The following is a 13,137-nucleotide window of genomic DNA, read 5'->3' on the forward strand; positions in this document are numbered from 1 at the left end:
TAGAGGCTGTGAAGGACCCCTAACGCCTGAGAGCTGTAATCTCTGATGGAATCAGACAGGGTTGCTTGTCCACTCCGCTGTGCATCAGATGGTCAGCTGTTTCTAGGCGGGATTAAACAGTTTACAGGTTAGAGAGTGAACGAGATATTCTTGTCCATGACATTCTACATCAGTAATCTGGAATGACAATAATATATATATAAAAAACAACAATGAACCATACAAGATGAGGTTTGTTTTAATATAAAATAGTCAATATATTTTGTAACTAAAGAATTTGTGTGGTCAAGTAAATTAACAATTGTGTAATGCATTAAATACAATATAAAAAGTACTATACGTGAACACAAGAATTAAGATTATGGATGAAACGAGATATTCAAATGAAATAATAGCTCAGTTAAAAAAAACATAAGGCTGAGCAGTTATGAATAACTAATGAAATATACTGTAGTAATGGAGTCCTCCTTGAATAATGCAAACATCACCAGTGATGAATTATGAATGACATCATTAATAAACTATTAATTCACTCTTTGAGTGCAAAAATGCAACCCAAAACAAGACTATGACTGATCAAAAAAGCACATAGTAAAGGAGGGGGTAAGAAAAGGAAGTATTTCTCTGATGTCAGATTACTAGTGGTGCTGATATCTCACCAACTGGGAAATTATCCTCAGTATTTAAGATATCATAAGCATGCAGAGAAGAGAAGCATTGATTAGGCTGCAGACTGCTGTGTCATCTATATCTATTATGTTCTTCTGCCAGCATGACAGAAAAACTGAGAGCTGAGAATAAGCCGATACTACACTGTCAGAAGAGCTCAAAGGATCAGAGATTCAATAGAGGAACACGGTGCAAAAAATATCTGACAGAAATGCATCTAAAGGCATCTTAACTCTGTGCCAGTTCTTTGCAGCCACCAGCTGTTATCTGTTTTTCTGAAAACGAACACATGCCAGTCAGAACATGCTTTTATGGTATACACAATGTTCTCTTACGAGAGGTACTCTCGTACTGCGTAAATCTTACGCTAGGGGAAAATCTCTTTTCCGCGAGATACTGAAGCCAAAAAATTATCCTTAATTTTGAAATAATGTAAAACGCGTTGCGGCAGCATGCAGACACAGGCGAGACGGCTTGTGCGCCTATTGGCTGCCCTGCGGCAACTGCAGCAGCCTATCGATAAGGCCCACTCGTGACGTCAGCTCCAATGGGGGCGCTTCGCGCCCAATACGTCACGTCCCGCCAGAATGGGCGTGGTCTAGGGCTATAAACATAGCTTCGAGAGGCTAGCTCACTGATTTTTCATCTCTTCAGCGAAGCTCTCGCATCGCTGGATCCGGAGAGAAGCCGCGCCGTCTGAAAAAGCCTTTCAGCGGGACGAGTCGACACTCTGAAGCCGCTGGCCGCGCCGCCTTCAGTCGCCTTCCTGCTGCGCTATCCGGCGTTATATCCTTTCTCTGCTACTGTGTTTTGTGTATGTGTGTGTGCTCGCCGCCGCGACACACACTCTCATTGCACTAAAAGAGCCGGGCGTCTTTTTCAAGACGCCCCTTTCCTGAGGATCACGCAGCTCTCGCGCTCGCTGACGGCGACCGCCCTCACTGCGAGCCAGTTACTGCCTGGTGACTCTGAGGACTCACCTGGCATCCTTCTCCGAGACTGCTCCTCCGCCCCCCCCAACCCGCAAAGCTCGCCGGTGCGCCCGCTTGCCTTGCCTGCTTGGGGGATGATACCTGCTCTCCCTCTGTTCGAGCCGCGCAAACCGCGCCGTTCACAGGGGATGTCAGGAGCGGACGGTCACGGGGCTAGCTTTCTCTCTCCCTCTGTTCGAGCCGCGCAAACTGCGCCGTTCACAAGGGAGGCTGGAAGCAGACGATCGGGGTTAGTTTTTCTTTACGTTACAAGAAAGCTACCCTGCCCTTGCGCCCCATTCACGCGTCACTCACCGGCGAAAAGACAACTCAGTTCCCTGATTAGGCGACTGGAAATATCAATATTGCAGCAAACGAGCCTGTTGTAACACGCACGCTTGCAAGCAAACGCCGAAGAAAACATGTTGACGCTCTCTTATATGCTCATGCATCTATACACCTTTGTGTTCCCCCCCTGTGGCTCAGTGGCGGAATCTTAGGTTTTTCGCACGAGGGACCGGGGTTCGAATCCCGGTCTAACGGCAGATATATTATGCCGCCAATGCTTCGCTCTGTCAGTTCCCTGAAAGGCGACTGCAGATGTGCATTTTGCAGCCAACGAGCGCGCTGTACAACCCGCTCGCCTGCACCCAAACACCGTTTCTATGGTTCCCGTGCGTCACTGGCGAAAGGAGAAAAGGGTGTTTTTAGCCCCGCTGCGGCCGGGCCGACCTCCACTCCTGACACATTTCTCATTCCCCTCTTAAGTTCAGGTGACTGGAAATGTCAATATTGCAGTGAGCGAGCCTGTTGTTTTGCACGCACGCCTGCAAACAAACGCCAGCATGTTGACGCTCTTTGATAATACTCGCGCTACTGAATGTCTATGTGTCTTCCTCTGTGGTCCAGTGGTAGATCGTCAGATTTTCACGCGAGAGACCCGCGATCGAATCCCGGGTCTACCGGCAAAACACACTTTTTGCCGTCAATTCTCGCTCTGGCAGTTCCCTGAAAAGGCGACTGCAGATGTGTATTTTGCAGCCAACGAGCGCGTGGTACAACCCGTTCGCCTGCACCCAAACTCTGTTTCTATGGTTTCCGCCTCTGAAGTTCAGACGACTGGAAATGTCAATATTGCAGTGAACAAGCCTGCTGTAGCCTAATACACGCACGCCTGCAAACAAACGCCAGCATGTTGACGCTTTCTGTTTCTATGGCAACTTCTCGCTCGTTCAGTTCCAGTAAATGCGACTGTTCCAGTGTATTCTGCAGTAAACAAGTCGGCGAAATAGCCCGCTTGCCTGCACACAAACGCCGCTTTTACGGCTACCCAGATAAATCCCATAAGAGTGTATTTTCTGGTGTCCCGGCCACGGCCGATGGTGTTACGAATGTAGACGAAATTCCTACACACAAACACAGCCCGTCACACAGGGCTCGCGCACATGAAATCGACCCAGGTCGATTGCGCATTAAACGTGGTAAATGTGCCCACTGCCCAGTGCCCACAAACACTACGTTCCGCATATCTCAAGGTTTCTGTAAAAACAAAACCAACGTGCATTCGCTCTGCTCAGGCGGACAATGCTCTCAGTGTTGTAAATGTGCCCGCTATCCCGCGCCCACATTCACACATAGACATGACAGGTCCTACGGGACTCGCCCAGCCCTCCCCTCTCGGTTGACCACCGCAAAGGAGTCGAGCGCGGGCAATCTGCCCGCTGTTATCAGCGCGCCCCCTGCCTCGAAGCGCGACGCTTATGTTACAGCACACCGAAGCCCCTCTGTCGCTGAGCGACCAGAGCGCGCTCCGCATTCAGCCCCTAGCCATTCGTGCAGATGCATGGGCAAGGCTACCCGGGGGTTTTGAAGTGGGTGCTAGACATTATAGAAAGAGGCTATTCGCTACAGTTTCGCCGACGCCCTCGCCGCTATGTGACGCGCGTCGAAGCTACGGTAAAAACAGAAGTAGCACCACCTACTTCGAGCCGAAATTTTGAAACTGTTGAGCAAAGGGGCCATAGAGCCTTTATCTCAAGCTCAGAGTGAAAGAGGGCTATACAGCAGATACTTCCTGGTACTGAAAAAAGACGGGGGTCTCAGACCCATACTAGATCTAAGGCAACTGAACAGAGTGCTTGCGAAGCAACAGTTCGGAATGCTCACGACCAGAAAAACCCTCACGCACATTCGCCGAGGAGATTGGTTTGTGTCAATAGATCTGAAAGACGCATATTTTCAAATACAAATAGCGTCACGTCACAGGCGACGTTTGAGATTCGCCTTCGAGGGCCAGGCATATCAGTGCTCAGTCCTACCGTTCGGCTTGTCTCTAGCCGCTCGCACCCCTCAGACTACAGGGCATGCGAGTATTGAACTACTTGGACGATTGGCTGATTCTAGCTCAATCTCACTCGGTGCTCATAGAGCACAGGACCATTTTGCTCGATCAACTCGAGAATCTGGGTCAATTGGGCGAAGAGTTCTCTGTCTCCCAGACAGATAATATCTTTTCTGGGCACAGAACTGGACTCGCTGTCTATGATAGCGCGACTGTCACCAGAGCGCGTACTAGACATTCAGCGCGCAGCGAGCTCTTTCCGCTGCGGCGCATCTGTCCCGCTCAAGAAATTTCAGAGGATGCTAGGTCTCATGGCCTCAGCATCATCAGTACTTCAGTTGGGCTTGCTTCGCATGCGCCCGCTACAGTTCTGGCTGAAAGCGCGAGTACCGCGCCGAGCGTGGGCTTCCGGTCTGCTTCGTCTCAAGGTCAATCAGAAATGCATCGCAGCTCTGAAACCTGGGAAAGCAAACGACTTGTACCAATCAGGTGTTAGCCTGGGGACTTCCTCGAGTGTGAAGGTAGTGTCTACGGACGCCTCCACCTTGGGATGGGGAGCACTGCTCAAGGGCAGACCGTTCTTCGGCCAATGGTCAGAACGGGAGAAGCTTCTACACATAAACTGCCTCGAAATGTTGGCAGTAGACAACGCACTGACGCGTTTTTGTCCCTAAATACGAGGACACCACGTCCTGGTCCGCTCGGACAACATGTCAGTGGTGTCCTACATAAATCGCCAGGGCGGCCTCAGGTCCCGAAACCTGCACAGGCTGACAGAACGCCTCCTGGTGTGGGCTCAGCGCAACCTGCTCTCGCCGAGAGCAGCGCATGTGCCAGGGCTCCTGAACGTAGGACCGGACAGACTGTCCAGAAACAATGTTCCGACAGGCGAATGGCCTCTACACCCACAGACAGTCCAGCTGCTGTGGAAGAAATTCGGCAGAGCGGAAGTAGACCTGTTCGCGTCTCAAGAAAACGCTCACTGTCTGGAATTTTTCTCCAAGAGCAGGGACGCGCTGGCTCACGTATGGCCCCGCCGCCCGCTCTATGCCTTTCCTCCCGTCTTTCTCCTGCCTCAGGTGATAGAACGGATCAGAGAAGGATGCTCAGTGCTACTCGTAGCGCCGTTCTGGAAAAACCAACCCTGGTTCCCAGTTCTGATGCAGCTAGCAAGCACTGCCCCATGGCCAGTGCCAGTGAGGAGGGACCTCCTCTCTCAGGCCAAGGGCTCGTTTTGGCATCCGCGCCCAGAGCTGTGGTCCCTTCATGTTTGGGCCATCAACGGGTACCCGCTGACCTCCCCAAGCGGAGTGTTAAACACGATCACGCAGGCTAGAGCTCCGTCTATGCGACGTCTCTATTCCTCGAAATGGTCAGTGTTCTCCAGCTGATGCACAGCTCGTGGCGTGTCGCCCCTAGACTGTGGGGTGACGGAGGTTCTCTCCTTCCTACAAGAGCTGTTGGACAAGGGCAGGACCCCTTCCACGCTCAAAGTGTATGTGGCAGCCATAGCAGCGTTCTCAAAAACAACGCTGGGTCAGTCAGTAGGAAGGAACGATTTAGTCATCGTCTTCCTTAGAGGAGCTAAGAGACTGAATCCTCCCAGGCCTCCCTCAGTCCCTGTATGGAACCTTTCTACAGTGCTGGAAGCCATGAAAGGTGACCCATTCGAGCCTTTACAGACGATTGATCTTAAACACCTGTCTTTCAAGACAGTGTTTCTTCTGGCTCTCGCTTCAGTGAAGCGCACAGGGGACTTACACGCGCTCTCAGTAAGCACGACGTGTATGGAGTTTGGGCCTAATGACTCAAGAGTTATACTCAAACCTAAGCACGGTTATGTTCCAAAATCCCTCAACACACCGTTTAGGGCGCAGGTCATTCCCTGTCAGCCTTACCGGTCTCTGACGAGGAAGGAGACGCAAGCTTCCTTTGCCCAGTCAGAGCATTAAGAGCTTATGTGTCTCGCACGTCTGTTTTCAGACAGACAGAGCAGCTCTTTGTTTTCACTCTACGGACGTTCTAAGGGACTTGCCGTGTCGAAACAGAGCCTATCCAGTTGGATAGTTGATGCTATAGCGCTGGCTTATACCTCTAAGGGCTTACAGTGCCCATTTGGAGTCAGAGCACACTCCACGAGAGGCGTGGCCTCGTCGTGGGCTTGGTCTAGTGGGATTGCCTTGCAAGATATCTGTATGGCGGCAGGCTGGGCCTCCCCGTCTACATTTATAAGGTTTTATAACCTAGAGGTTCCCGCCTTGCAGGCTAAGCTGCTTTCGGTCTAAAATCGGTACTGTCTGCCCTGATGTGTTCGGGCCAGAATACTGAAACTGCTTGAGCAAATGCTCGCTGTTGGATCGCGCAGCTCTATGGGCAGTGTGTAAGACCCACTATATTCGTCAGTCCAGGCCGGGGGTCGCCCTGACTGTACGACACATCATCAGTATAACTGCTCCTTATAAGATGTTATATTATTACAGGAATGATGCTATTCTAGCCACTCTTTCCTGGGCTCTCTGTGAGTCCATTATGATCATGTACTATATGAGCCCGGGCACTTGCCCTTGGGACTTTGGTGCTGGATCTTAGCATGCACGGCGTTTTACACTGTTTCCCCTAGCGTAAGATTTACGCAGTACGAGAGTACCTCTCGTAAGAGAACGTACTCGGTTACTAACGTAACCTCGGTTCTCTCTAGAGAGGAAACGAGTACTGCGTATCTTGCCGTGCCTGCACACGCTCTGGTTCGCTTCGGCGATGAAAAACCAGTGAGCTAGCCTCTCGAAGCTATGTTTATAGCCCTAGACCACGCCCATTCTGGCGGGACGTGACGTATTGGGCGCGAAGCGCCGCCATTGGAGCTGACGTCACGAGTGGGCCTTATCGATAGGCTGCTGCAGTTGCCGCAGGGCAGCCAATAGGCGCACAAGCCGTCTCGCCTGTGTCTGCATGCTGCCGCAACGCGTTTTACATTATTTCAAAATTAAGGATAATTTTTTGGCTTCAGTATCTCGCGGAAAAGAGATTTTCCCCTAGCGTAAGATTTCCGCAGTACTCGTTTCCTCTCTAGAGAGAACCGAGGTTACGTTAGTAACCGAGTACGTTTTTCTGCATGCTGGGTTTTCCCATTGGAACTGAATTAACATCAGGTGATGATCACTGATCCCACATAAAACTACAGTAAAACAAATGAAAGGACAGAGTTTGAAATATGTAGGTGGATATTGTGCTTAAAAAACTGTCTGACTGTTACATTATCTCACTTAAAGGAGATTGTCGAGTTCACGCGCGTGATCATAGATACTAAACCTATGCCCGTGAACTCGACAATTGACTACTGTGGACTTCGACCGAAAACAGGAAGAAAATACAGGTATGTGCGCTGGCTGAATTAACTACATTTTTATTAATATCTTTCACATCTACTGCAGTCAGATTCACCGCGTTCACTGAAGGAATCACTCACAATGGCTGGGCACTTGTAATGACACATCAAGGATATTAATATGCTAAAAGCAGATTTAAAACGTGCCCCATTGAAGTCAACAGGTTGCACATTTTAAAAAGAGGATAACACGGTGTAGGCAATACCGATTTTTGTCGTTGTTCTCTGTACTGACAGCACTCCAAATTTACAAAAAAAATTTGCTCAATGTTAAAATTGACCGGAGTTCTCCTTTACGCCTATACCAGTAGGGGTTCAGCGAAAAATCGGCAGCTGGCAGCAGGAAGTAGCTGCCACTGGCAGCTGACGTCAGCTGCAGCTAATAACCGGAAGTCGGAGGTGGATGACGCTTTTAGCCTGGCAAATTAAATTATTATATCAATTATATATAATTTTAGTACTTATTTAAATAAAATACTTAAATTAGTAATTATTTTATATTTGATTTAAAAAGGTTTATCAAATATAAATCAAGTAACGAAGATCATAGACATTACAAACAAACATTAAGCTACACTTGAAATTATGAATTTGTACGTATAAATATATTTTATGAATGTGTACATGTTTGTTAAATAATGAAATATATACATAAATGAATGCCTATATAATCATATTGTATATTTATTAAATGTTAAAAACATTAAGTTCAGTTTTACATTTGTAGTATTTCAATACATTCTTGTCTTTTTTTTATTATAAAACAGCTGTAACTTTTGAAACAGGCTTGATATTTGTTGTTCTGAAATCAGAATGATCACCAACAATGATCTATGATCTGAACTAGATGGTAAAGTTCATAGAAAAACTAAGTTGGCTTGAAAAAGCCTAGCCAGACAGCTTGAAAAAGTTTTACAATGTTCTAGCATGGTTTAACATGATTTACAATGTTTATAGTGTTAGGGGATAACAGCTTAAAGACCCAGGACCAGATATGATGAAAGAATACCAAAACACTGATAAAACATTCCCTCCTCAGAAAGTAGTACCAATAATGTTCACTTTAAAGAAATACACATAAAAGTACAATTCTGTGAATCATATCACATTAATCACGTAGTGTTTATCCCCTGTAACCTTAAGATTAGTAAGAAAGACAAATTTGTTAGAAAAAATAAAGATTAGTTAGAAAGATAGATATAGACAGTTAGAAAGAAAGACCGATAAGTTAGAAGTAAATTTAGAAAGAAAGAAAGAATTAGTTAGAAAGAAAGAATTAGTTCAGAAAAAAGAAAGATTAGTTAGATTAACTAGGCTTTTAGACTGGAACTGGTTGATTGAACGACTTTTCACTCTCCAGCATCTGGCACCAATCACTGCAAAACCCTGGATGGGTGTTTTCCGAGTAAAAGCCTTGCATTTCTCCTCGTTTCCCTCTTCCAACATAACCTAGAGGATTCATAAGAAAATTGTGACATTAATATCCAAATAACCTTATTAACAGTACACATGGATGCAACCACATGAATGACTATTCTTATTGCATTTTGTCATTAAGCAGCTAGCAGTGATCACATTTTCATTCATACTTTACACCTGGTAAGCAGTTCTTGTCAATTTCATTACAGTGTCTGCAGGGCTGTATACAAGAAAATAACATACTTCAAAATAGCAACACAAATTCATAGTATATATAAAAGGTAGAACATTTTAGAAGTCTATAATTACATTTTTACTATGGACAGGTGTTTGCTTGTTCTGCTCAAATTAACTTCAGTTAGAAAGATTTTTGAAAAAAAATTGGCTTCTTACCTGCCATAATTGATAGGCAGTTACACAAGAGGTGTAGAACAGAGTGTACACAGAGTTAGAGAAAGAAAGGTAGTTCTTAAAATAACCATTTTGTCAAAAACAATGCAATATGGTTAATGTTGCACGTGTATCATCAAGGCTGAGCTTGTCAATAATTCCAATAAATCAGCATGAGCTTTATTCTTATAAATAGATTAAGTTAACGCTAATATTTAGTGATAATGGTAACGTAGTGTTTGAAGTTAATAGCCCCTCACAAACCAGGACCACACGGCGCACAAGCTGCGTTTCTACAAATGATTAAATTAACCAATTCAACTAAAGTAGTCACAGATACACTGTCTCTAACATAAAAGTTAAAATCCAATTTACAAAGCAACAATTATTTATTAATCTGATCATTAATATAACGAACTTACCGAGCCAAATACCGCCGCCATTACTGAAGATTCGCCGGCGCTACCATTGGCTGCTGTCGCTTGACTTCCAGTGATTGGTTGCTACTACGTTGGACGATACTGATTGGCTGCCACGAAATAGCAGGTCCCTCCTTATATGGCAAGTCTTCCGGCTGTCAACGGCAGCTACTTCCTGCTGCCAGCTGCCGATTTTTCGCTGAACCCCCTCTCTCGCCTATTGAGCTGGTAAGTCCCGCCCCCTCCGTAAAACCCCGCTGGACCTCAAAGTTGAAAAACCGTCAATGCAAGTGAATGGGAGAAAATAATTATTTTCTGGTCCCGTTTGAATTGTGCCATGAATGTGAACATATGTTGTCTGTGAATTTTTTATATAATCTTTCGTGTGAAGAATGCTACAATTTAGCGGGTTTGATACGGGTAGACTTTGTGTGAGAGCACTTTGTGGACTACAACTCTCGACGCGTTTGAAACGTCAACACCACTAGCACACGGCTCTAGCTCACGGATCCCGCTAAACATGGCTGTGTCTTTGGTGCACTTCACCGCCTTCTTTCAGGGAGAGGACAAAATCGTTGAGGTTGGCGAAAACCACGGGTAAGTCAACTTTATGGGGTGACGTCACATAGGCGACATGTAGTCTTTCTCGTTATGTCTTTTCCACAACTGCTAGCCGACGAATCATACCATATACTGTCAAACTTGTAACATGAAAGATTATATAAAAAAATTCACAGACAACATATGTTCACATTCATGGCACAATTCAAACGGGACCAGAAAATAATTATTTTCTCCCATTCACTTGCATTGACGGTTTTTCAACTTTGAGGTCCAGCGGGGTTTTACGGAAGGGGCGGGACTTACCAGCTCTATACTCACCAATATTGTGTTTTTGGATATTAAATAATTTTATCATCTTACTTGTACATTATATTAACCCTGACATGTGAAATAATGGTTCATATTAGGGCTGCACAATATATCGAAATGATCGAAATATCGCAAATGTATCGCGATATGCATATCGCAACAGCTTGCAATAACTGGGGTCATGAACAAAAAACAAAGAGAAAATCACTCACTGCTCTTGGCTGAATAACTTTTGTAGCTTTAATAAGAATCAGTAGCCTATATTAAATCCATACAGTGAAAACTAAGCAGTGTTTATTTTTACATTTGATTATTCAGTTTCTGCTGTTAAATAAACCTAATGCCTACCTGAAACCCTAAACCCTGTGGTTTACACTGATGTTAAAATAACACTTATTATGCTAAAGTAAAACACTTCATAACAGTAGATCTACTTGCATAGCAGTTGTCACTCTATATCTTTCAGTAATAGGTCTTATTAGATTACATTTAAATGTTTAGTTTTAAGTTAAAAGCACTAGAGTTTTAAATGTGGGGAGCAAAACATAATAATGCAATGCAATGATGATACAACAGGTTTTTCAGCAAAGTTTTGATCAATATGGAGGTCTTAGAAATGTGTTTAGGTCTACGGTCAAAACGTCCGCTAAAAAAACAAAACAAAAAAAAACAGTTAACGTTAACTACAATGAACAAGCAAATTGAGCGTTAGCAATAAAATAAAACACTACAACAGTATTAAAATAATTCTAAAATAAGTAATCTGAGGTCATTTTTACTATTATCGACATGCAAGAAGGAGGGAGCGAATCTATAGTGTGGTATCATAAAAAAGTAGCCTATAGCGCCGGTTTTACTTACCCGGGTGAGTGGACTGACATAAGCTGTTCAAATAGTAACGCCGCGATTGACCAAATAGAATCAAGTAGGCCTATTCCAGAAAGCTGTGTAACAATGAACAAACGCAGACAGATCGCAGGATAAGATTTTGTGGAAATAATTTATTAAATAAAATCATTAAACAAGAGAGAGTCAGGAGACTCAGGAGAGTCGACGAATTCTGGAAATCTGTAAAGCATTTTTCGTTCTGCGTGGGAGGTTCCATGTGGATCTGCTCATTAGTAAAGTGAAGTTCCAAAAAAATTAAAATAAATCTGACATACCACACGAGTCATTTAACTACTGCTGCTCAGCCATTTAAACAACAATAATAATAATATATTTTTAAGACAATAATATGTTTTTATCTAAATGTGTCTTCACATGTCAAAGCTTTTCTAGAAGTCTTTTTAAAAGCTATAGAAAGTTTTACACTATACTTATCTTAGAAAATGTAATTATAACATGTCCAGCACTAAAATGCCCTTCTTATCACAACATCCAAAATTAATAATAGTAAGATAAGAGTAGACAATATCATCCTCATACTCTTAAAGGGGTAGTTCACTCAAAAAGGAAAATGTTGTCATTAGGCTACTCACCCTCATGTTGTTCCAAATCTGTATGAGTTTCTTTCTTCTGTTGAACACAAAAGAAGATATTTTGAAAAATGTTGGTAACCAGAGTTGACAATAGCCATTGACTTCCATAGTGGGGGGAAAAAATATGAAACTCATACAAGTTTGGAACAACATGAGGGTGAGTTTCATTTTTGGGTGAACTATCCCTTTAAGTATATAGACTGCTAAAGGTCCGGTCAGCCTAACAGACTTTAACAGGAAGCCACATTGTGAAGCACAGACCGAGTGCTGGGCTTGGAGACCCGGCCCAGGAGACCCCCTGTTTGTTGTCACAGCTGAGCTCTACGCTGTTGAGGCAGTCAAGCGGAGACCCCGAGGACCACCACACCACAGAGAAAATGGCCTCTTAGTTTGACAATAACTCCTTCTCTCTGTGCAAACCCCCACCGCAAGCTCTCTAAATCTAGTCCGAACTTTTGGTAGGTGGGATGTTTTCACTCCAGGCTGAGAGGGAGCAGCTGATGTCTGCTCCGAGGATGGAGTTTGGGAGGCATGGTTTATGAAACGGGGTCAGGCCTAAGAACAAGGACTCTTGTGTGTTATAAAAACTCTTGCCATTTATCACTGCAGACAATCTCTGGAAGGGTAAACATAGCATATATATATAGCTGCGCTGACATCTATTTAATATGTTTCCCCTTTCTTTTGGAAACCTTTTTGAGCCACAGAATGCGCAATATAACCTCTTAAAAATAACGGTTCTATAGTGGCATCTATGGATCCATGAATATGCTTTAACATCAATGTTCAAAAGGTTCTTTATAAATCATAAAAAAAATATTTTAAGAACTATTTACAGAAAGGTTCTTTGAGAACCCAAAATGGTAATTCTATGGCATCGCTGTGAAAACCCCCTATTTAGAACCTTTATTTTTAAGAATGTGAGGTTAGGGCTTTACAGAAAAGTTCAATTGGTGAACATTAGTTAATGCATTAGATATGGTGAGCTAACAATGAATAATAAAATAGATTAATACTAATTTATAAACATGCTACTGTTCATTGTTAATTCATGTTCGTCCAAAATACTTTAATACCCTTTGACATGTCAAATGAGTTCGTTTATGTAGAAATTAACATTAGTAACAAATGATGAGTAAGATGTTACACTTACATGTACTTACTATTGTAGTAACAGTAAATTATGCAT

The 13,137-nt window shown here is 44.0% G+C and overlaps 1 long non-coding RNA gene across 1 annotated transcript in view; it reads left to right on the forward strand.

The window, feature by feature from the left end:
• Positions 1-13,137, forward strand: part of LOC309485128 — a 300,702-nt gene that overhangs the window by 19,479 nt on the left and 268,086 nt on the right. The window lies entirely within an intron of this gene.

The sequence above is a fragment of the Leuciscus leuciscus genome (assembly GCF_965113295.1).
Source record: "Leuciscus leuciscus genome assembly, chromosome: 21".
Classification (NCBI taxonomy): Eukaryota; Metazoa; Chordata; class Actinopteri; order Cypriniformes; family Leuciscidae; genus Leuciscus; species Leuciscus leuciscus.